Source organism: Gossypium raimondii, chromosome 3 (assembly GCF_025698545.1).
Source record: "Gossypium raimondii isolate GPD5lz chromosome 3, ASM2569854v1, whole genome shotgun sequence".
Lineage (NCBI taxonomy): Eukaryota > Viridiplantae > Streptophyta > Magnoliopsida > Malvales > Malvaceae > Gossypium > Gossypium raimondii.
The window spans coordinates 32747823-32773050 of NC_068567.1; the positions used below are offsets into that span (position 1 = coordinate 32747823).

Genomic DNA, 25228 nt, shown 5'->3' on the forward strand with positions numbered 1-25228 from the left:
TGTTCTATTAGTAATTTGTTTGTTTGTTAATAACCAGCTGGACCATCTTCTAGCAAGGACAAAGCCAAAGCCAAACTCTTTTAAGTTTCTCTATTTTTTGATGAGTGATCAAGTTCAGATATGAATATGCTAACTGTCATGTTTTTCAGTTTATTCTGATATGTTTTTAAGAAATATGTTCCGAAACAAGTTCAAAGGCAGGTTTTCTGAAAAGCTCTGTTCTAAGCTACGAAACTCTGTTAAAAAAGATTTTTAAAAGATGATTTTAAAGCACTATTTAATGCGAGCTTCTATGCAAGCTATTGATAATATGAATGTTTTGAAAGAATGGTTTTAAACTGTGTATTTGAAAGGCACTTAACATGAGAGTTTTTTTAAGCAAACAATTTGGCTTTGCTTTGTACAAGCTCTCTAATTAGCTTTGCCTTAGTATGAGCTTTCTATTCTGTGTGCTCCTTAATGAGCCTTGTGATTGGTATAACAATGGTGTGAATACTCACCCTGTTAAGTCTCACTTTGGTGGTCCTTTGAGAGCATGAGCCTTTGTAAGCCTCACTCTACGTGTTTATTGAGAGCATGGGCTTTTGTGAGATTTGTGATATGTCTCATTCTGTTTGCTCCTTACGAGCTAGGTTGAATATAACTTATTCAATGAGATATGTCTTTTGTTTGATGAACCAGTTGTGTAAACTAAATGCCGACTCTATTCTTAATTTTTGATATGTACGAGCCGATCTCACGGCTTTATTCTAAACTCAAATTCATTTGTTAAAAAGAAATATAGCCTTGCACGATTTTAATGCGAGTCCCTTTTAAAAGAAATTTTTCGAAGGAAAAGATTTGTAAACATTGCTTTTAAACTGTCTTCAAAAAAATTGTTTTCAGATGCAAACTGCTCTTGCATTCTCAACTGCGAACTTAGCACGCAAAACATTTTCAAATTAAAGTTTTCTACTGTTTTCAAATATTTTTTAAGGCATGATTTAATGGTTTCTGATTATTCACTAAGTTCTCCCTGAACTCACCCACTTTTCTCTTACCTCTCAGGTAAGTAGATTGCGAGTGGCATTGGAGAGGTTGATGATTTGGCGAGACACCTAATTGGTATCGACGAACCATATAGATGGGCTATGGGTTGTTATATGATTTTTTTTCTAAGAATAGTTATAACATTGATTTGGTTACCCGAAAAATTTGTTTAAGGATTAGTTTAGTATGTTTGATTTTAAATTAATTTTATTATTGCGAACCATGTCTTGAAATACACATGTTCTTTTTCACTATCAATAGAATGATGTTATTCATGTACGTTTATTTTGTTTACTATTTATGGTTATAAATTACTTGTGTACTCTTGTATGATACATTATTTGCATAAGATTCAAAATTATTGTACATGATCCGCTGAATCCTGTGAACTCATGTTGTTGTGTGAGCCTATATTAAACTGCGAACCTATGGTTGTGTGTTTATCTGTAGCCTTTTATGTTGGTAAAAGTTTGGGAGCTATGTTTGAATGTTTTGCTTGATGTTTTAGAGTAGTGCGAACCTATTGATATTTTTAAGTATTTAGAAGTATTGCTTCACACAATTATATACTCTGATGTTTTGTGCATGCGAACCCTTTTGGTTTGTGTAAGAGTGTTTTTTGCGGCCTTGTTAAAGATTAACACTATGTTCACGTGCTTTATATATATGTATAAGTTGTGTGTTGGAGGTTAGGTTGGGAGTTAATAGAGAGTCACTTCGGTGGCTAATGTGGCACGCCAAATTTGGGTCGGATCTTTCTGACCGAGTTTGGGGTGTGACAGTGCCCAACACCAAGTTCCTTAAGCAAGCCACTTAACTGCACTAGTACAACCATTATTGAAGCAATACTTCAATATTTTGTTTCTATCGAAGAGCATGACATAATGCTTCTTTTTTTACTTCCATGAAAGTAAGGGATCCCCAAGCTTAACATAAAACCCCGAGACAGATTGTCTTGACATGGGACATGATGCCCAATCAGAATCATAATACACCACCAGTTGTATATCATCTATTGCTGGAATAAACAACCCTTGACCAAGATTCTTTTTTATGTACCTAATCACCCAAAGAGCTACATCGTAATGTGACTTCTTTGGCCACTGCATAAATTGACTAAGATGTTGCACCATAAAGTTATTTATAGCCTTGTGTCTATTAAGTATAACAACCTCCCAATAAGTCTTTGATAAAGAGTAATGTCAACAAACTCATTATCATCAGAATTTGCTTTTATAAATTCATCATACTTGCATGATGTCAAATTCTAACTTTGTTCCAAAAGAGTGATTGTCGTCTTAGATCCCCCTAACCTTGCATCATGAATCAACTCTAGAGCATATTTTCATTGGTTCCATAGTATACCAGCCTCGAACTGTGCAACCTCAATACCAAGAAAATACTGAAGATATCCCAAATATATCATTTTAAAATTTTATGCAAAATATTTTTAAGTTCAACTACAAGGTCACTATCATTATTGATTATTAAAAGGTCATCTACATATATAAGCATGAGACTAATTTATCTCAATTTCTCTTAGTGAATAAAGAATAATCATGTTTCCTCTAAACATAATCATTGCAAAGAAAAGCTTCAGTAAGCTTGATATTCTAATTTTGAGAGGTTGCTTCAAACTATACAAGGATTTGAGCAATCGACACACTCATGTCTCCCGCTAATTGTGAAAACCCTAGGGAAGAGTCATATACACTTCCTTATGCAAGTCGCCCTGTAGAAAGGCATTGTAAACATCCATTTGAAATAAAGGACAACCTAACCAAACATCAAAAGCAAGAACGAGATGGGCAATAACCTATTTAGCAACAGGAGAAAATGTATCATAGAAATCAATACTCGGCTATTGAGTATACCCTTGACCAACGAGATGAATTTTAAATTGTTCGATAGTTCCATCCAACTTGTACTTGAACTTATAAACCCATTTACAAACATAGGGGTCTTACCTCGAGGTAAAGGCCTCCAAATCTTGAATCTCGTATTTCACAACATTAACCCAACTAGGGTCCCTAGCTGCTTCTTGATAAGTATTTGGTTCAACAATATCGGATAGAGAAGCAATAAAATATTAAGCATGTAAAGGTAAATGATAATTAGTGATACATTGATAAATGGGATATTAAACTTTAGCAAGTGAAAAAGATGAAGAAGATTGAGAAGAGAAAAAAAAGTCTGTCAACCATGATGGCGGTCGGTTGGACCAGGTAGAATGACATAAGGGTGAAATTGGATTAGACAAAATAAGAGTAGGAGAAGAGGGAGGAATGTTGCAAAAAAATAGGATGAAGAAGATGGGGTGAGAGAAGGTAATGAAGTAAAAGGATGAAACAAGTTAGCAGGTGGGTCAAAAGGTAAGCTAGAACCTAAGGAAAGAAGTTAACGTAAAAATTATAGGAAGAGGAAATGGGAAATAAATGTGGTGTAGTAGACTAACATTAAAAAGGAAAAATCGTCTTATGAAATTTAACATCACAATTAACAAAAAAATGATTGGTAGCAAGATTGAACAAAAGATAATCCTTTTGAACAATGGAGTAACCCATAAAAGTAAAAGGTATAGATTGAGGTTGAAATTTATCTAAAGAATGAAGGACTTTAGCATAGCAAAGGAAACCAAAGACCTGTAAGAGGGACAACTCAAGTGGTTTATTATATAAAATTTCAACGAGTCTTCCAACCTAAAACTGAGGTCCGTAAATGATAGATAATAAAAAAACTAGTGAGAATAAATTCATCCAAAAATTTAGTAGGAACAGTACATTGAAATTTAAGGACTCTAGCTATTTCCAACAAGTGACAATGTTTACCATTAGGTATACCATTTTGTTGGGGCATACAGACACGAATCTTGATGAAAAATACCCAAATAAGAAAACAAAGAATTATACTCGACAATAAAAAATTCAGTAACATTATCATTACGAAAAATTTTATAATAATGAAAAATTGAGTTTTACCAAGGTAATAAATTGCTTTAAAGCAAAAAATAGCATCACTTTTGAGTGTAAGAAGATACGTACAAGTTGCTCGAATATAATCATAAACCATCGTAAGAAAGTAAAGATCCCACTATGTGTGGAAAATTTATATGGCTTTCGCAAGTCAAGATTGACTAAGGAGAATGATGTTTCAACTCGAGAATGACTAAAGGGAAAAGGTAAACGTGTTTGTTTAACTAGTAGAAAAACATGAAAAATATGAATATAACCATTGTTCAAAGGATTATAATGAAAATGGTCCATTTTGTTCATTTTGGAAAAAGGAGGCATGACCAAAGAAATGATGCATCGATTGTGGACAAAAAATAAGAAACTAAAGAAGGTGTAGCCTTAGTTGAAGAAAAATGTGGTAAGAGTAGATAAAGACCATGCCGCACTCTACCAAACCTCTTCACCTATCAATTGCAAAGGTCTTGTAAAAGAGAAATATGAATATAAAAAGAAACAAAAAATGTAAGTCACGAGTCAATTTTTAGATGGAAATCAAATTAAATTAAAATAAGGGATATAAAAAACATTGGTAAGCTTGTGCGAATGTGAAAAGGCTCGAGTACCCATATGAGAAATAGAGATAGACTTATCAATAGGAAATAAAAAAGATGATGGACAAGATGCATGTAGAACTAAAGAATCCAAACAGTGGATATCCGATGTCATATAGTTGGTAGCACCAATATCCAAAATCCAACGAGAAGCAAAAGGCTGTGAAACTATATCTGTTGTAACAACCCGATTTTTAGTGGTGCCAAAAAGGGTAGTTTTGGAACCCCATATTCGTAAAATGGGTCCATAAATATTAAATATAGAAATTTATGAAGTTGGTATAAAAGTTTATTAAAGTTTGGACCATCAATTTTGTTTATTAATTGTTTAATTAATGTACAAGGACTAAATTATAAAACTGTTATCGTTATAGATTTTTAATTGGCAAAAGGCTTAAGGACTTAAATTGTAATTAACCAAATATCCAAAATAGTAATTAAACTATTTTGTAACATGGAATAGTGGCATATGATGACATTCCCTCTAACTTTGATTAATGGTTAATTAATTAAGTTTAAGATAATTAATAAAATTTAGTTAATCCCTAATTATACTATATAAACTAAATTAAACAAAGAAGGAAAGAAAACCCTTATTGAAGGTCAAACTTTCGATCCTCAATTGGTGAGTTCAATTAAGTCATTTTCTTGTAAGTTATATGTTTTGAGGTCATGGGAGCTTGTTTTAGCTAGCCTATGTACGAATTTGTGAAACTGTTAAATTTTTTTAAGTTTCCATTGCTGATTTCTTGAATAAATTGGTCTTAAATTGATAGTTTTTAAGCTTAGATGTGAAAAGGATTAGATTGTAAAGTTTAACTATTAGTTTTGCACAAAAGGAATAAAGGGAATAAATTTTAAAAAGCATGTGAAATATCTAGAATAATAGATAGTAGGGAGTCCCTAAGGGGTGTAATTGAGATCGATTTTAAAATCGAGGCTTAAAATTGAAAGATATTTTTATTTTGGTTTTATGGACTAAATTGAATAAAATACAAAAAATTAAGGGGCATTTAAAAAATGGAATTAAATAGGTTCATGAATATCATGGAGTGATATAAATATGTTTGATATTGATGCATTGTCTAAAATAATTGTTTAGATCAAGAATTGAATCTAATCGGTGATAACCGGAGAACAACAAAATTGTGGAAGTCTTTGAAGTTTCAACTTGTTGTTTTTGCCAGGTAAATTCATATGAAACTTACTAATTTATTTGATGTTATGCTGAATTGTGTTTATTTCATAAATATGTTTAGTTTAAGGTGAATTTGGCATATTTTCATCAATTGGATTGAATTTCAAAATATAGAAATATTGTTTATTACGAATAGGTACAAAGTACAAAAATGAAGATGTTTAACATTGAATTACATGTGCTTGAATATTTTATTGTAAATTGACGATCGGGTCGAGCGAGGGGAGTTACATTTAGTGGTATCAAACCTACGGTTTAGTCAATTCTAGGACTGAAATGTAAAGCATGTTGAGTCTAGAAATACATGCCACAATAACCTGTGATAGTGTGATGTCTTCTGATTCGAATTGACTTTTTTTCCATATAGCTAAACCATGTCAGCCGAATCAAATCGAGTTGTGTCTAATGAAGTTGAAAGTAATATTTGTGCTTTCAAACAGGGAGCTTCCCGAAGTTTTCCCATTCCACAACGGCTAGGGAGTGAGGCAAGAGATGCCTTCTTCCAAATGATGAACTAGTGGTTCACCCAATATATGGGAGCTACCCCTTCCGCTCCACAACCTCAAATGCACCTTCCTTCCCCGATTGTGCCTCCTGTGGTACCCTTTCATCCTCAAGTTTCTAATTCGGTACCCATTAACCATCCTCTGATATATAAAATTTGTAAATGTGGGGCAAAATAATTCAAAGGCAAGAAAAAGGATGAACCAAAAAAAGTTGAGTATTGGATAGAAAACACTAAGAGGGTTGTTGACAAGTTATTTTGTATTCCTGATGATTTTTTAGGATGTGTCGTATCATTGCTCAAAGAAGAAGCATACCAATGGTGGATGACTCTAACGTTTGTTGTTCTGAAAGATCGAGTAAACTGGGAGTTCTTCCAAATTGAATTAAAAAGAAGTATGTTAGCCGACTATATCTTGAAAATAAAAAGAGAGAGTTTATGAAACTGAAACTGAGAGATAGGTTAGTAGTTGAATATGAATGAGAATTCATTTGCCTCAGTAAATATGTCAGAGAGCTTGTATTTAGTGAAGCTGAAATGTGTACTCGTTTTGAGTGGAGATTGAACGAGGACATACAAATGTTAGTAGGAGGTGTGGAATTGGAAAAGTTTGTTATTCTATCGGAGAGGGCTCAGAAAATGGAGGAAATGCATAAGGAGAAAAAGTAGACCAAACCTAAGATATGAGATTCTAGTAAATGGTGTATGGCCATATCTTTCCCAACTCATCCATCTAAAAAGTCAAAATATTTGTAAAGTCGTTTCTCTACTCCATTAGGGATTTTTGAGAGAGATGGGCCGAGACCGAGTATTCTGCAACCTCAGACTACGTCGGTAGCTAGTGTCAAAAGTGTTCGTAATGCAAATAGACCAATTTGATGACATTGTGGAAGAAACATAATGGTGAATGTAGATTGAAAAATGGAGCTTGTTTTCTATGTTGTTCCAAACAACATTTAAGAAGAGATTGTTCGAATAGGCCAGATCAAAGCAAGGAACAAAGTGTAAAGCCAGTGTCGACTCTGTAGAGGATTAGAAGACCAGGAACTGGTAGCAGCGCTGGTGCTAATCGAGGTGGAACTAGAGATAAGTTATGAGATTCGAGGCTTGTGCACCTACTAGAGCTTATGCTATTCGAGCCAGAAAGGAAGGTACTGCTACTAACATTATTGCTGATACATTTTTCTCTATTTGATGCTTTTGTGCCTGCATTGATTGACTCTGGGTCAACATATTCATACATCTACACCTCATTAGTAGCTTAAAAAATATACTAGTAGAATTGATAGAATTTGATGTTTGGGTAACCAACCTGTTAGGTTAAAGTGTTCTTGTCAATAAAAGTTGTAATGACTGTCAACTGGAAATTTGAGGCCGTAAGTTTTTAGCTAATTTGATGTTATTACTTTTTGATGAATATGAAATATTTTTCAGAATGGATTGGTTGACTTTTCACGATGTAGTGGTCAACTGTAAACAAAAGTGAATATCATTGCGGTGTCAGGATGGTGAATTGATAAATGTGAAGGCTGACAGATCTGATTGCTCGACTAACATAATATCAATGATGTTAGCTCGACTAACATAATATCTATGATGTCAACTCAATAATTAATCAAAAAAGGGTTTGAGGCATATTTAGCCTATATTCTAGATACTAGAGTGACAGGATCTAAAATAGAGCAAGTTTCGATGGTTTGAGAATTCACATACATGTTTCCCAAAGAGTTGTTAGGTTTCTCGCCTGAGAGAGAAATTAATTTTGTTGTTGAAATAACACCAAAACTATTTCGATTTCTATTGCATCATACAGGCTGACTCTGATTAAATTAAAAAAATTGAAAGCTCAGTTGCAAGAACTGTTAGATCAGGGATTTATCCGACCAAGTGTGTCACCTTGCTCCAATATTATTTGTGAAAAAGAAAGATGGAACCCTAAGATTGTGTATCGACTACTGGTAGTTGAATAAAGTGACCATAAAGAACAAGTATCTAATGCCCTAAATCGATATTTTTTTATCAATTGATAGGAGAAACAATGTTTTCTAAAATTGACCTTTGGTAATCCATTTGGGGTTACTAATGCTGTAGCCGATTTTATGGATTTGATAAACAAAATATTTCAGCAGTATCTGGAAAAGTTTGTTTTTGTGTCAACATTTCAGAATTGTATTACAGACTTTTCGAGAAAAGCAATTATATGCAAAGTTCAACAAATGTGAATTTAGGTCACGAGAAGTGGGATTCCTAGGTTACATTATATTAGCTAAAGGCATTCAAGTGGATCCGAGTAATATCTCAACAATTGTTAACTAGAAACCTTCGAAGAATATCACTGAGATACAAAGTTTTATAGAATCGGTCTGATACTATCGACAGTTTGTTAAAGGTTTCTCGATAATAGCCCTCCTATTAACAAAATTGTTACAAAATAATATCAACTTTGTTTTGTCAGGAAAGTGCCAGCAAAGTTTCAAACAGTTGGAAGCAATGTTAACAGAAGCTCTAGTTTTAAGTTAGGCTGAATCTGGAAAAGAATTTTTTGTGTTCAGTGACATGTCACTCAACTGTTTGGGTTGTGTACTAATACAAGAGGGAAAATTAGTTGCTTATGCTTCTTAGAAACTTAAGCCACATGAGAAGAATTATCCTACACATGATCTCGAACTTTCAACAGTGGTTTTTACTCTAAAGATTTGGAGACACTATTTGTACGTGGAAAAATGCCACATTTTCATAGATCACAAAAGTCTAAAATACTTGCTGACACAGAAAGAATTGAAATTGAGACAACGCAGGTGGCTTGAATTGCTTAAAGACTATGATCTGATTATAGATTATCATCCTAAAAAAGCTACCATTGTAGCTGATGCCTTGAGTCAAAAGTCCCTATTTACTTTAAAGGTGATGAATACCCGTTTGGCTTTGGAACGAGATAGTTCTATTTTAGCTGAGTTGATAGTTAAACTTATTTTTCTTCAAAAGATTCAGGAGTTGCAAAAAGATGATTCCAAGTTGTAAGCAAAATAGAAACTTGTTGAAGATAATCAGAGCAAAGAGTTCAGTGTTGATGATAACGTAAATCTATATTTTTGAAAGTGTTTGTGTGTACCGAATAATTTAGAATTGAAATGAGACATTTTGCACGAAGCTCATAATAGTACTTACATGATACATTTGGGCATCAATAAGATGTATAATGAGTTGAAACTGTTTTATTGGTGGCCGAGAATGGAAAGATAGAGTACTGAATACAAGTGGAAACACAGAAATATACACACTTTTTCATGCCTTTTTTAACTCAAATTCATGTAGTTTCAGTAAAATTCTTATCGAAAAAATATATAATAATTATAAAATACTTAAGTTGCACTCAAATTATGGACATGTTTAATTTTAATTAATTTTATATAAAATTTTGATTATTTTTTATTATTTTTGACAGATTTGCACAAAGGGCAAAAAATGGCTCGACAGACACTGCTAAAAGCACAAAACCGAGAAGCAATTTTGAAGCATGAAGGCGAAATAATTTTTCAGCATAAGATGGTCAAAATTATGTGTATTAATTCATAATATAATTAATTTTAATTTTAATCCAATTTAATTTGGGTTAAATAAATTACTATTAATTAATTATGAAAAGGGGCCCAATTGAGCTGAACCGAGAAAATTGAACCAATCGAGCACTGGGCAAGCCAAAATCGTCCAACATGCTGACCCAATCAGCTTGCTTGGCTGGTTATTTGGCTTGAAAAATGGCTCTTGAAGACTCCTTCAAATTTCATTCAAACCCTAGTATTTCTGCCTTTCTAGATTTGCCCCAACCTTAAAATAGCAAGTTTGAAACCTTAAAACTTGCCACTAGTGTGGTCGGCCATGGGGGGACTCTATGGCTGCTGATTTTTGCTAATTTTGGAAGCCATCTCAACCTATAACAAACCCCTTGGCTAATCACTTCAAGCACATCTTAAACTCATTCATTTCTTTACTTCTTTTTCATTTTTTTCTCTTCATTCCCTTCCATTGTTATTCATTTTCATCCCCTATTCCTATGCCGATTTCACCTCTTGAAAAAGAGTCCTTCAACCACCATTTGGAGTAGCATTCAAGTGTTCGTGGAAGCCTCGATTTAACAAGAACAAGCAGAGAAGGAGGAGCGGAGCAAACTAGTCAAGCCTCGGAGAAACACCAAATTTGATTCTTGTTCCTTATCTTTTTAATTTAATTGTTGTTGTTATGAACATGTTTATGAATATTTGTGATGTTGATATGTTTAATTTAGTTCATATAGCTTAAATTTAATTCGGGTTAGGTTGATTGCATTTCGTCTACTTGAGTTATTAAAATCGTGTTTGTGTTGTTACAGGCCTCGTTAAGATGTTTGATTAAGTAAAACCATGACTAAGTTATTCTTGCATTACAATTGTAAGGTAACTAATGAATTAATTATTTAATTGGATTTAAATTGTAATTATTGACACGATACTTAATTAGTGCATGTTTAATCATCTAAGGTAGCTGAGGGTTAAGTTAGCAACGGTATCTAACGATACATTAGCCTTGCATAACTTGCAAGATTATTGTGATTAAACTGTTTGAAGGTAGAAATACATTGTTACCTCACGTAATCCTTTATGTGCTTATGAGATTGAATTAATTGTTTGAATTGACATACGATATGTACAAGAGATTATTTTAATTTCATAGGTATGTATGTGTATTAAAATATTTTCTTATTAAAATTTGTTTATTCAGTTGAATTGACATAGAGATATAGTCAAGAGATAAATGGATTTTGGTATGTAAGTATGTTCATAAGTTAGAAATTACCGAGTTACCGTGAATTTATTCGTAACAACATAAACATGAGTTTAATAATTCTAAGTTAAGAAATGTAATTAATCTAGCACAATTATGTCATTTTGAGTAAAATCATCTTTTGAAATCATGCATTGGAACTTTTATTTTAATTTTATTTATTTTACTTAGTTAAAATATTTTTCTTCACCAAAGTGTTTTTAAAATTGCATTCATAAATATTTTTTTTCACAGTCCTTGTGGGTACGATAACTCTACATTTACTTGTCACTTTATTACTTGTTGCGATTGTGTACACTTGCACATTCCTGTCGTTTCAAGTTTTTGGTGCCGTTGTCGGGGGACAACTTTAAAAATTCATTATTTGTGAATTTGTTAATTTTTCATTTTGGTTTATTTCTCTATTCAATTTTAACTTAATTAATTTTTCTGTGTTTTTTTCAAGTGTTTATGAGTATTGATCGAATTATCGATTTACTCCATGTAGACCCTGAGATTGAAAGAGCTTTTCGACAGCGGAGAAGACAAGCAAGTCAAAGAAGGACCGAAGAGATGAACTTCAAAAATCTGAATCAAGGAAATAGAGCAAACACTGCCCAAAATCCTATCCTTATTGCTGATGATAGGGATAGAGCTTTAAAACAGTATGTTGTGCCAGTGTTTCATGATCATAATTCGGGTATTAGGGGACCCAAAATTGAGGCACAACAGTTCGAGCTGAAGCCATTCATGTTCCAGATGCTTCAGATAGTGGGCTAATTCAGTGGAATGCCTACCGAAGATCCTTAACTTCACTTAAGACTATTCATGGAGGTGAGCGATTATTTTAAGTTAGCTTGAGTACCCGAAGATATGCTACGATTAAAATTGTTCCCATATTCGTTGAGGGACAGATCTCGAGGCCGGTTGTACTCATTGCCCCCGAATTCAATTTCCATATGGCAAGAGTTAATAGAAAGATTCCTCATGAAGTATTTTCTACCTAGCAAGAATGCTAAGTTGAGGAATGAGATCACTGCTTTCTAACAAATGGATGATGAGTCCTTGTATGAGGCATGAGAAAGGTACAAAGAATTATTACTAAAATGCCCTCATCACAGAATCCCATATTGCATCCAACTTGAGACGTTTTATAACGGTCTCAATGCCCACACGAGGATTGTAGTGGATGCTTTTGCTAATGGTGCTCTCCTTTCTGAGTCTTATAATGAGGTTTATGGAATCATTGAGAGGATTGCCAGCAAAAATTATCAATATCCAACCAATCGAGTAACGTCAGGAAGACGAGTTGCTGGAATACATGAAGTAGATGCTCTTACTTCACTCACATCTCAAGTATCCTTAATATCCTTAATGCTTAAAAATTTTACCACTAATGGGTTTAATAGTTTTGCAGCACAACCACCGCACCAATTTGAAAATGTAGCCTGTGTCTATTGTGGGGAAAGACATATGTTTGAAGAATATCCATCGAACTCAGAATCCATTTATTACATGGGTAACTAGAACCAAAACCGAGGAAGGCAGGGAATACAATCCAATTCCTACAACCCATCGTGGCGAAACCACCCTAATTTCTCCTAGAGTAACTAAGGGGTTGGACCCAGTAACACATATGCCCAACCTAGACCGACCCAGCCACCTATTTTTACCCAATAAGTTCAGAAACAACCTCAAGCTGAACCATCCAATGGCTTAGAAAACTTGTTGAAGGTATACATAGCCAAGAATGATGCCTTAATCAAAATCCAGGCAGCTACATTGAAAAACTTGGAAAACCAAATCAGCCAGCTTGCAACTGAACTCAGAAACTGACTACAAGGTGCTTTACCTAGTGATACGGAGAATCTGAGGAATTCTGGGAAGGAACATTGTAAAGCGTTGAAATTGAGAAGCGAAAAGACATTAGAGCCCAACACACTCGAAGTTTAAAAGGAGCCAACTGATGCTCAAGACTCAGGGGAAGTTCCATCGAGTGTTGAAATTCCAGTTACACTAGAACCAGAATATGCCAAATCTGATAAGGTAACTTCTTAACCACTTAATTTTGATAAACTAACAAATTCATTAGATGCAGAATTGCCACAGAAGACGAATAAACCAGTTCCAGTAAAGAAGCCTCCACTACCCTACCCTCAGAGACTTCAGAAGTAGAAGAACGAAGTTCAATTCTAGAAGTTTCTAGACATACTCAAGAAACTTCATATCAACATTCCATTGGTTGAAGCACTTGAATAAATGTCGAACTAGGTCAAATTCATGAAGGATATCCTGTCAAAATAATGAAGACTTGGAGAATTTAACACGGTAGCCTTGACAAAGGAATGCAATGCATATCTTTAAGACAAAGTACCTCCAAAGTTGAAGGATCCTAGATGTTTTACCATACCTTGCAACATTGGAGCAACATATTGTGGTAAGACACTATGTGTTTTGGGCGCGAGTATCAACTTGATGCCCATGTCAATATTTAGGAAGTTGGGGATAGGTGAAGTTAGACCTACTACGGTTACACTTCAATTAGCAGATCGGTCCTTAGCACGCCTAGAAGGAAAAATTGAGGACGTGTAGAAAAAATTATTTTTCTTACTGAATTTGTTATTCTAGACTTTGAAGCAGACAAAGAAGTGCCAATCATACTAGGAAGGCCTTTCCTAGCAACTAGAAGGACCCTTATTGATTTGCAGAAGGGCAAGCTTACCATGCGTGTCCAAGACAATCAGGTAACATTTAATGTTTCTAGGTCCATGAAAATTTCCTAACACAATTGATGATTGTTCTACAGTGTTCGATTTAGAAGAATTAATCATGGAAATTTAACTCAACTATGTTGAGGACCCATTGGAACAAATTTTGACATCAGAACCTCCAAGTGATGAAGAGGAATATGAATACTTAGCTTTGCTAGAAGCTAATCAAAGGGGATTTAATCTGTAATCCCTCTTTGAATCTTTGGAGTCAGAGAATTGAAATTATGCCCAACCAAAAGCGTCAATTGAGGAGCAACCTAAATTAGAACTGAAGGTACTTTCCTCACATTTAAAATATGTTTATTTAGGTAATGCTTCTACTTTGCCTGTGATTGTTTTAGTGGAATTAACCGTTGAGCAAGAAGGCTATCGGATGGACCATAGTCAATATTCACAGTATTAGTCCATCTGTATGCATGCACAAGATCATCGTGGAAGATGGCGAAAAAGGGATGATTGATGGACAACGAAGACTGAACCCCATCACGGAGGACGTGGTAAAGAAAGAAATCATCAAGTTATTAGATGAGGGTATAATTTACCCCATCTCAGATAATTCGTGGGTAAGTCTGGTCCAGTGCATGCTAAAGAAAGAAGGTCTTATAGTCATTGAAAATGATAATAACCATTTGATACTGACTAGAACGGTTATGGGATAGAGAATTTGCATCGATTACCAAAAGCTAAACAAGGCGACTAGGAAATATCACTTTCCTTTGCCATTTTTGGACCAGATGCTGGATAGACTCACAGGGTGAGACTATTACTGTTTTCTCGATGGATACTCGGGGTATAATCAGATTACAGTAGCACCGAAAGATCAAGACAAGACAACATTCACCTACCCATATGTATTCAGAGATACATATGATGATTGCCTAGCCAATCTAGCCAAGGTACTAAAGCGATGCAAAGAAACAAACCTCATACTCAAATGGGAAAAGTGCCATTTCATGGTACAAAAAGGTATTGTTTTAGGGCATTGGATAATGAGACATGAAATTGAGGTAGGTAAAGCAAAAGTAGACTTTATTGAAAAACTCCCACCTCCAACATCTGTAAAGAGTGTTGGGGCTTTTTGGGCCATGCCGGTTTCTATCGAAGATTTATCAAGGACTTCTCCAACATTATTTAACCCTTATACAAATTATTGGAGAATGACACGCCATTCAAATTTGATGAAGAGTGCTTAAGAGCTTCCAAGGATTTGAAGAGTCGATTAGTTTAGGCACCCATAATTGTCACACTAGACTGGGGTTTTCCATTTGAATTGATGTGTGACGCAAGTGACTTCGCGATAGGAGCTGTCATGGGCCAGCGAAGGAATAAGGCTTTTCATCCCATCTACTATACAAGCCGGACTCTTACAGGTGCTCAACTGAATTATACGGTAACAGAGAAAGTGTTACTTGCTATTGTGTTTGCTTTTGACAAGTTTCGATCTTATCTTGTAGGTACCAAAGTGATTATCTATACGAACCATTCAGCAATTAAGTATTTACTTTCCAGGAAAGATGCTAAGCCAAGACTGATTTGATGGGTTTTTCTATTTCAAGAATTTGATCTAGAAATTCAAGATTGAAAGGGAGTAGAAAACCAAGTAGCAGACCACTTGTCCAGATTAGAGCCGCAAGAAGGGAATTCTCCACTTATACCCATTCAAGAGACATTTCTAGATGAACACATACTAAATGTAAATCATGTCCATAATACCCCTTGGTTTGCTGATATTGCTAACTTTTTAGCTTGTGGTTTGATGCCGATTGATAAGACGTATCATCAAAAGAAAAGGTTTCTTCACGATGTGAAGTACTATTTCTTGGAAGAACCATACTTCTTTAAAAAGTTTACAAATCAAATGATTAGGAGATACGTGGCAGAAGATGAAGTGCATAAGATTCTATATCATTGTCACTCAATTCCGAGTGGGGACACTTTAGAGGTACACGTACTGCGGCCAAAGTATTGAAAGTTATATTCTTTCGGCCAACACTATTCAAAGACACATATGCTTCCATAAAGAGTTGTGATCGAAGTCAAAGGGTTGGAAACGTCACCAAAAGAAATGAGATGCCCCAAACAAACATCATTGAGGTAGAATTATTCGAGGTTTGGGGTATTGAATTTCTCAGTCCTTTCCCTCCATCTTTTGGTCACAAGTACATATTGATAGCAGTAGACTACGTGTCTAAGTTGGTTGAGGCCGAGGTATATCCAACAAATGATGATAAGGTTGTGATGAAGTTTTTGCAGAAGCATGTGTTCACAAGGTTTGGAACCCTTAGAGCTATCATTAGTGATGAAGGGTCTCATTTTGTGAACAGATGGTTGAAATGGTTACTCGACAAACATGGAGTGAAGCATAAGGTTTCCACAGCTTACCATCCGCAGACGAATGGGCAAGCTGAACTAGCAAACAAAGAGATCAAAGGCATACTCGAGAAGGTAGTTTGGCCGAACCGATGAGATTGGTCCAAAAGACTGGATGATGCTTTATGGGCCTATAGGACAACATACAAGGCACCTTTAGGGATGTCACCCTATAGGTTGGTCTTTGGGAAAGCCTGTCATCTGCCCTTGGAGTTAGAGCACAAAGCTTACTGGGATCTCCAACAACTCAACTCGGATTTTAAGCTTGCTAAAGAGAAACGAATGCTCCAACTCAACAAGTTAGAAGAATTCCGAATGTTCTCATACGAGAATGCCAAATTACTCAAGGAAAGACTTAAGAGATGGCATGACAAGCACATTCGAGTTCGAGAATTTGAAGTAGGTCAGCAAGTCTTGTTATTCAATTCTAGATTAAGGTTCTTTCTAGGTAAGTCAAAATCACGTTGGTCCAGTCCATTTACGATTCACCGATTTTATCCATACGGAGTTGTCAAACTTCAAAGTAAGGTAGGTAATTTTCGAGTCAATGCTCAGTGCTTAAAACATTACTGGGGGATAAAATTGAACGGGATCAAATTTCGTTCGTTTTATCAAATATTTAATTCTTCTTGTTTTTGTTTTTTAATAAATGATTTAGGGTATATTTTTGGGATTAGTATGTTCAAATAAATTCTGTCTAGGAGATTAGAACTTAAGCGGGACCGATTGTGACCCCTCCAATCTTTCCTAGGAATTGATTTTAACATAATCTTTTGAGAAATTTCCCTAAATGGCAAAATAAATTTTTAGTTTTAAAATAAAAGGGTCAATTTTGATCTACGTTTTAAATTGCAACTCAATTTTGAATTTTCCTTAAGTCCAGGTACTTAATTAAATTATTTTCAAAATTTGGTTTCTCTTTTGTAAGTATTAAAATTAGATGTCTCTTTTGTAAATATTTTCAAAAGGCATCTAGAATAAATGTTTTAATTTAATAAATAAGATGATAATTATTAATATATAATTATGTCCATTATAATATATATTAATTATTATCAACTTTGCATAGAATTAGGATTAGTTTAAATTTGATCATATTTTATTTAATAAGTTTTATTTTAATAAACTAATAACAAATAATAATTTAATATACATTATATTAATTATTAATTTTTGTTAACTTTATGTAGAATTAGAACTTAGAATATTTTAATTATTAATTTGTTCTAAGAATTCTAATTAAACTCCTACTCCTTTCATTATAAATTTCACCCACCTTTTCCATTTTTTCACTCATCCCTCAATTAAATCCTAGCATCCACAACTCACCAAGCTCCAAATCACCTAGTGCCAAAATCTCTAGCCGCAACACCGCCTAGCTTCACTCGGCACCCTCACCCATTCGGCCAGCAGCCCCACGCATGTACCCAGCAACCCCACGCACAACGTGTGCGCCACCAGCCGCTCTGTGCCGTTGCACCTGCCACTCGTCCGGCTCTAGTAGCTCGCCAGGCCTGCTCGACTCACTTGCTTACTGACCACTACCCTACATCCGAGCGGCACACACATGCCCTGCTACTCCTTAGCATGCTGTTGCCGCCTTGCTACTCACACCACACTATCAAGACACCCTACAACCATCCCTAAACCAACCTCTTTTGCTTTTGCTTTAGATTTATTTTCTTTGAGTTCTTAACTTTTATAAAAAGGTGGTAAGACAAATTTTTCTCCTAAAATTTCAATTTTATTTAATTATTTAAAATTTCAAATTATTGAATTATTAATATTTTATACTAATTAAATTTTTGAGAAAATATTTTTTCTATCTTATGATTAGGTTAATCATGCCTCGTAAAAGAACTCGTGCCTCTACCCAAATTGACGAATCACAAAACAAATTCCACTATGAAGAAGCTAAAGCGAGATACGAAAACATTTTCAAGAATCAATAGATGCACCCAGAAAAAGGCTTTACGCTGAAAAAAACAACTATATTGATTTCATGGCATGCATTCGACAAGTTGCTGAAGCTCTCAATTGGGAGTTGTTTTGTGAGAAAAGACCTAGTGTGGATGAGGAGTTAGTCCGTGAATTTTATGCGAATTTAATTTTAAGCGATTTGATGGAAGTTTCTGTTCGCGAAATCAAGATACCAATAACCTGAAATGCTATTAATGAATTCTTTGAATTACCTAATTTCAAAAACAACGAATATTATTCCTTGATGAGCAATATGGAGTCTAAAAATCTGCAACAAATTCTCGAGGAACTTACAGTTCCAGGTTCTAAGTGGACAGTGTCAAAGTAAGGAATTCACACTTGTCGCAAAGAATATTTGACACCACTAGCGAAGGTATGGTTATATTTCATTCGATTCAGCCTTATGCCTATTTCACATGGGACTACAATTTCATTAGAGCGAATGGTCTTATTATACTCGATTTTAACTGGAAAGACCACTGATGTGGGAAAAATCATCCTGAGAGAAATACAAAATTGTGCCTCTAGACGTTCTGGCCCAGCTTACTTCCCCTTACGATAACAATTTTGTGCTTGAAAGCTAAAATTCTTGCAAACGTAAAGAAAACAAGTTATAGCCAGGGCACAATCACAGATTGGGACCTCTACGGGATAGCCAGAGACTCAGTTCTACAGCAACGAGTTGAAGAAAGCGAGGATCCCGAATAAGAAGAAGAAGATCCCACAGAGATCAAACCGATGCAATCAGCTGAAATCCCTGATAAGGCAGAACCAATGGAACCAGTAGCCGAACCTGATGTCACAACTTCAATGTTTAGAACTCAATCGTCTTGCCTAGATCTTCGAGATGAGCTGTCAAAGTTGATGGACATAATGCAGCATATGCAGTGGCAGCAACAAACTTACTAGAGATATTCAAAAATACGGGATGACTCAATGAGAAGCGCTCTTACGAAAATATACAATAACCCGTTTATTTTTGTTCCTGATTTTCCATATTTCATATTTGAACCATGGAGTCCACTATCGAAGAAGAAGCAAAGACGACGGAGCAAAAGATGAGTCAAATTCGGAAGGATCTGCAAATAAATAAAAGGGGGAGATCTTGACTTTATTTTATTTCTATTCTTAGGTTATTTAATGTTTTAGGATTAGGTTCAATTGGGATTTTTATTTTTCGCATAATAAAACAAGAGGTGGAAATCATAAATAAAAATGAGCAAGTTGCAAAATACAAAGTGTGTCAATAGATATATACATGTCTAAGATTGGATCTAGAGAGAGCTTGGTACTTTGAAATTTTTCTTCTCAGAATAAATTTTTCTTTTAATTATGATTAGTATATATTTTGTTCAAAAATTTGAAATTTTGTTAAGTATGCTAAACTTCAGTATAAATAAAGTTCGATTATTTCAATAATTACTATGTTAGCTTAATAATGACATGAATGTATTTTTAATAAAAATATTTTAGCTCCTTAGGAAAGTTAGGCATGCATGAAAGTTTAAGTCTCTACAATTGGCTTAGTAGTTTCTTGAGGCGAAATCCTAGGAAGCATGGAATGTTCAAAATGATTTAGGCAACTTGTTTTTGGACCGTTTGAGCTTTTCAAGCCAACCATGATGAATTTTTATCCCTTGAAACCCAACTTTGAGACTATATGGCCTAATTTTATTTGAACCCTTGCAATGTTTAGCCATCACTTCTCTCTTAATTATCTTTAAATTATCCGAAACACTAGACTCAGTACTATTTAGAATATTCTTTGAAAATAAGTTTGGAGGAGTTGAAAAGAAGTATCAAATGCTAAAAAAAATTGTAGTGCATATAGTAAAATGATCATGTTAAAAAAAAGAGAGCATATGTACTTGAAAGAAAATAGATGAACAAAAGAGCATGTGAAAGCAAAGTAAGTTGGTGTGTTGAAGGTAATTATTTCGAAGGTCCGATTGAAGCTGAGTCTAGGGTTTTTAGCCTAAATTTATCTATCTTTTACCTACCCCTAGCCTAGCCATGTTACAACCTTTTTAAAGACCTATTGATTCAAGTTTCTATGCTACCTACATTAGTGGAGAGAAGTTGCTATGATCAACATATGAAGGCATAAGTTAAACTTAATGGTTGCAACTTAATCTTGAATAAGAGAATAAAATCAAATTCGCAGGGATTTAACATGTCCAACTATAAATAGATGCCTCTTCCTTCATTGTAAAGAGGGGAAGTGGGGAGTAATAATAATTCTTAAGAGTATTTACTCAAATTTCTCTCTCTCTTGCGTTCTTATTTTGTTAATTTGTGTATAATTTATTTATTGATTTGTATATTATTGATTTCAAATCTCTTTTCCCTTATTATTCATTTTCAAATTCATTATTTTCAAATTTGTTTACATTTTATTTTGCCTTATATTTTTTTTGATACTCTTTGTTTTAAATTCATTGGTCTTTGATTATTGATGCTATTTAATCCTCTATTTGTTATTTTAGTTTTTCTTATTATTAAATTAATTATTTTAATATTATTAATACTATTATGTGCCATCATTAATCTTGTATTATTATTATTATTATTATTATTATTATTATTATAATATTCATGCGCATGCATCGCTTTTATGTAATATATATATTGTTTTATATATAGTATAATGTATGCTTATATATATTTTATACATATGTTTTTGTTTTTATTTTACTTCCTAACTTTTATATACATATATATACTTTTATATTTAGTTTCAATTTTTTTACTTTTGTATATATGTACATGTATGTATTTATATATTTTTCTAATGAATATTTATATATATATATATACGCACATGTCTATGTTTTTAATTGCTTAAATACAAACTTAAATTTTCAACACATATGTTATAATGTATATATGTATATTTATATATTTTTCTTTATTTTCATAAATGCATTATATATATTTTGTTATAAATTCTATAGTCCAAAATTTTATATGTAAACCCATGTGTATGTATTTTATTCTTTATAATTTCATGTATATATTTTGTACCTTTTTTTCTCTTTATATTTTTTGTTTATTTCTTTCATTTGCTTATTGATTTGTGTTTTCATTTATATTGTTCATTTGATACTTTACATGTCGTTGTTTTTTATGTACATTAATTTGGTTTATTTCTATGCCATTGTTGTATTTATTATTGTATTTTACACTTAATGTAGCATTACATCATTTTTTTACTCGATTTTAAAATTTTCAAAATTGAGATAATACTCGTATTTAGGATTTTCAAGGAAATTGAGCCCTAACGTATTGGGTTCCAATTTTCTTCGTTAAATCTAACAATCGAGAATTGCTCATTAATCAAAAACTAAAATGAAAAGCTTGTTGTCGGGAATTTAATATGTTGTATCCTAACGTATTGGATGTGACGTATTGATTTCTCGAGACAAAGATTTTTTTTTTAAAAAATAATAACAAAGGAAATATTTCAAGTTTAGGATTTTGAGAAATTGTGCCCTAACGTATTGGGCCGCGATTTCTTTATAAATCTTAAACAAATGAATATTCTTTTAAATTTTATTACACGAGTATTTTGGACTAATTCATTTTTGAGGAATTAGAATGTCGTGCCCTAACGCATTGGGTGTGACATTTTCTTTCTTCGAAATGATAAGAGTCTTAATAAGTAACGTTTTTTAAGTTTTTATTAAGGATCATATTTTTAAATTTTCGACATTAAAGTACTAATTAATTAACTAGGTACCAATTTTGGGCATTACGAGGGTGCTAATCCTTCCTCGTACGTAACCGACTCCTGGATCCATTTTTCTAAAACTCGTAGGCCAAAGCTATTTTTTAGGTGATCCAATCACACCTCAATAAAATATTGGTGGCGACTCCCAATTTTTGTTTTTTTAAAGTAGACAACTAATTTTTGTTTTTTTCCAAAATAAAAGTTAGTTTCGACAGCTTGGCGACTCCGCTGGGGACAAACACGAGAGTCGAGCCAAAAATTGATTAATTTCTGTCTTATGTCGAAAATTTTTTTGAGATCCTTTTGTATTCATTATTTTCTTGCTTAATTGATCTTTGCATTATACATTGCATGAGTTGAATGATTTTACCCCTCTAAGTGGGAGTGAGAAACTAGTCCTTCGTGATGTTTTCACCTCTGTGCAGGATAGTGGATCTCTTTCGGGATACATTCGTACCTATGTCTTCGTGAGATTTTCATCTCCGTGTAGCCATAGGGAAATGTATCCCCTTGAACTGAACTCGGTCTGTATGAGCCTATAATGGGTGAGGATTGAGAAATCTGCTGGTTCAGGTACCCTTACTTCAGAACCGAACCGCATATAGAAGACCTTAGGAGCTCACCCTAGGTAGAGCCACTTCAAACCCCTAGTGGTCACCCGAATAGACGTTTTATTTATTCTTGCTTGTTTTTGCTTTGTACTAACCTGTTTCTTTTTTGTTATGATTGCATTACATTTTCATCATAAAAAAGAGGTGTTGATTCACGTTCAGTTGTGAAATAGAGAGCTTGTCATAAGAAAATGAGTTTCTTGATAAAATGGAAGACAATATGGTTGTCCGAATATGGTCCAAGAAAACATGGTAAGAGAAGGATGACAGTTTAATGGAGGATTACACGACTATGGCTCCGTTGCCCAAGGATTCAAGATAACAAAGATTATTCGAGAGCCGCTAAACTTTCTTAAAGAGAAGCCAACGAGCATCACGAGGATGAGTGAGCAATGATTTACAGCCCGGATCAAGCAAAGAGGAGATGGAAGAGACGTACCTTTTGAAGAGTTCGTGAGATTTATCTTAACGCTCGAATGAAGAAAAGGATCGAATGTCTTCGCCTATGAGGGCAAGGCCATATAAATATCCATTTTATGCAAAGAGATTTATTTTCTAGAAAAGTTTTCTAAATGAAATTGAATCAAAATTGACGCCTTTTTGCATTCATTTCATGCATTGCATTTGCTTCATATATATTAAAAAAATACTAAAAAATTCTATTTAATTTAAGTCATTCCTCAGATAATCTAGAAACCAACCAACCTACCAAACACCGCTACGGTACTCGATCGAAAACTAAAGACATGGAACAAAGGCTAGAACAGTTCCAAAAGGAAATGCAAGATCAGCTTCAACAACAAATGAATGAGCAGCTTGAGAAGATTCAACAAAAAAGATGGACAAAATGATGGAATCTCAAGGGAATATGATGGTTAAGTTGACTCAGTTGCTGACTGGAGGAATTGATAAAGGAAAAAGCTCTGTGCTTAATGTTGAAGAAGGAGACAGTGAGGGACCTGTTTATCCCCTAGGCTTTACCCCTCAGCATGTTGAGGTATATCCACGCAAATCTTCTGTCACCATCAAGCCCCAAAGAAGCTTTGTGCCGGTCTTTGTAACACCAATGAATTTTCAAGCAGGATCAGGCTCTAACCCCGGAGACAACATTGTTAATCCTGCTATCCCTAACTTCGACGAAACAGCTAAAAAAGAGAAAATGAAGGATGAATTGCCAAAACAGCTAGAAAAAAAGTACAAATGGCTGGAAGAGAAATTTAAAGCGATGGAATGTGTTGAGAGCTACTATGGGATTGATGCTAAAGAATTAAGCTTGGTTCCAGATTTAGTACTCCCTTACAAGTTCAAAGTGCCAGAGTTTGAGAAGTATAATGGAACTAGTAGTCCTGAAGCCCATATTACTACGTTTTGTAGGCGGATGACTGGGTATGTTAGTAATGACCAGTTGCTGATACATTGTTTCCAGGATAGCCTCACAGGGGCAGCGTCCAAGTAATACAGTCGACTAAGTCATGCCAAGATTAATTCATAGAAAGATTTAACATAGGCATTCATAAAGCAGTACAATCATGTAACTGACATGGTACCAGATAGAATCACTCTACAAAACATGGAAAAGAATCCCGGTGAAAGTTTTAGGCAATACGCATAGAGGTGTAGGGAGGTCGCCGTCCAAGTTCAGCCACCGCTCTTGGAAAGGGAAATGACAATGCTATTCATAAATACATTGAAAGCTTCGTTCATCACACATATGTTAGGGAGTGCCACAAAAAGATTTTCTGACATAATCATGAATGATGAAATGATTGAAAGCGCCATAAGGAGAAGAAAGATTGATGCTGGAAGGCAAGCCTCAAAAGAAAAAGAAAATGAGGTGAACAACGTGAATACATACAGCAAATCGATTGCTAATCAGTAGGGTTCATCAAGACAAGAATCATGTGTGAAGCAAGATACTGAAAAACTCCAGTTCACGCCAATTCCAATGTCGTACAAGGAGTTGTATCAAAGTTTATTCGATGCGCATGTTATTTCTCCTTTATATGTGAAGCCTCCATAGCCTCCGTATCCCAAATGGTACGACGCAAGTGCACAATGCGATTATCATGCTGGAATTACGGGACACTCAATAGAGTTTTTTTAAAAAACTCTAACGATTATCATGCGGTTTTGCCTATTGAAGATAAAATTCTTTCTAAGTTTTTGAATCCAATTCTGATTGAAAAGAAATGTTCAAAGTTGTCCATCATGGTCAAATGTGTCAAAAGCAAATGATGCAAGTTCACAAAAAAGGTCCGTCCTAAAGAATTCCTTGAGAGAGACCTGGTATTGAAGAAGATCCTTCCCATACAAAAAGAACTTCATCCCAAGCTGGGAAGGACCTTATGTGAAAGACCTTATTTGGAAAAGCGTCAATTTTGATCAAAAAGAATAACAATGACATGCATAATCCTATGATTTCAGATTCAATCAAAAATATTTCAAAATATAAAAAAAAGCAAAAAAAAAGGAAGAAAAGAAGAAAGAAAATGGAGAGCCAAGGTGAAAACCCGCAAAGGGCGCCTTGAGACCAAAGGGGATTTAAGTTGAAAACTCAAAAAGGGCGGCTCAAATATTGATCAGAATGGGGCATGAGGTGATCAGAGTAGTTCAAATTTTGATCAGATTGGGGCATATGATGATCTTGAATCAACAGGAAAGGGTAGACAACA

At 34.3% G+C, this 25228-nt stretch overlaps 1 non-coding gene across 1 annotated transcript; it reads right to left on the reverse strand.

The window, feature by feature from the left end:
• Window positions 1-12111: 12111 nt before the first annotated feature.
• On the reverse strand, window positions 12112-12218 carry LOC128040308 (small nucleolar RNA R71). Its single transcript, XR_008194964.1, has one exon. It is a non-coding gene; the product is annotated as a small nucleolar RNA R71 (small nucleolar RNA).
• Between the last annotated feature and the right edge of the window lie 13010 nt (window positions 12219-25228).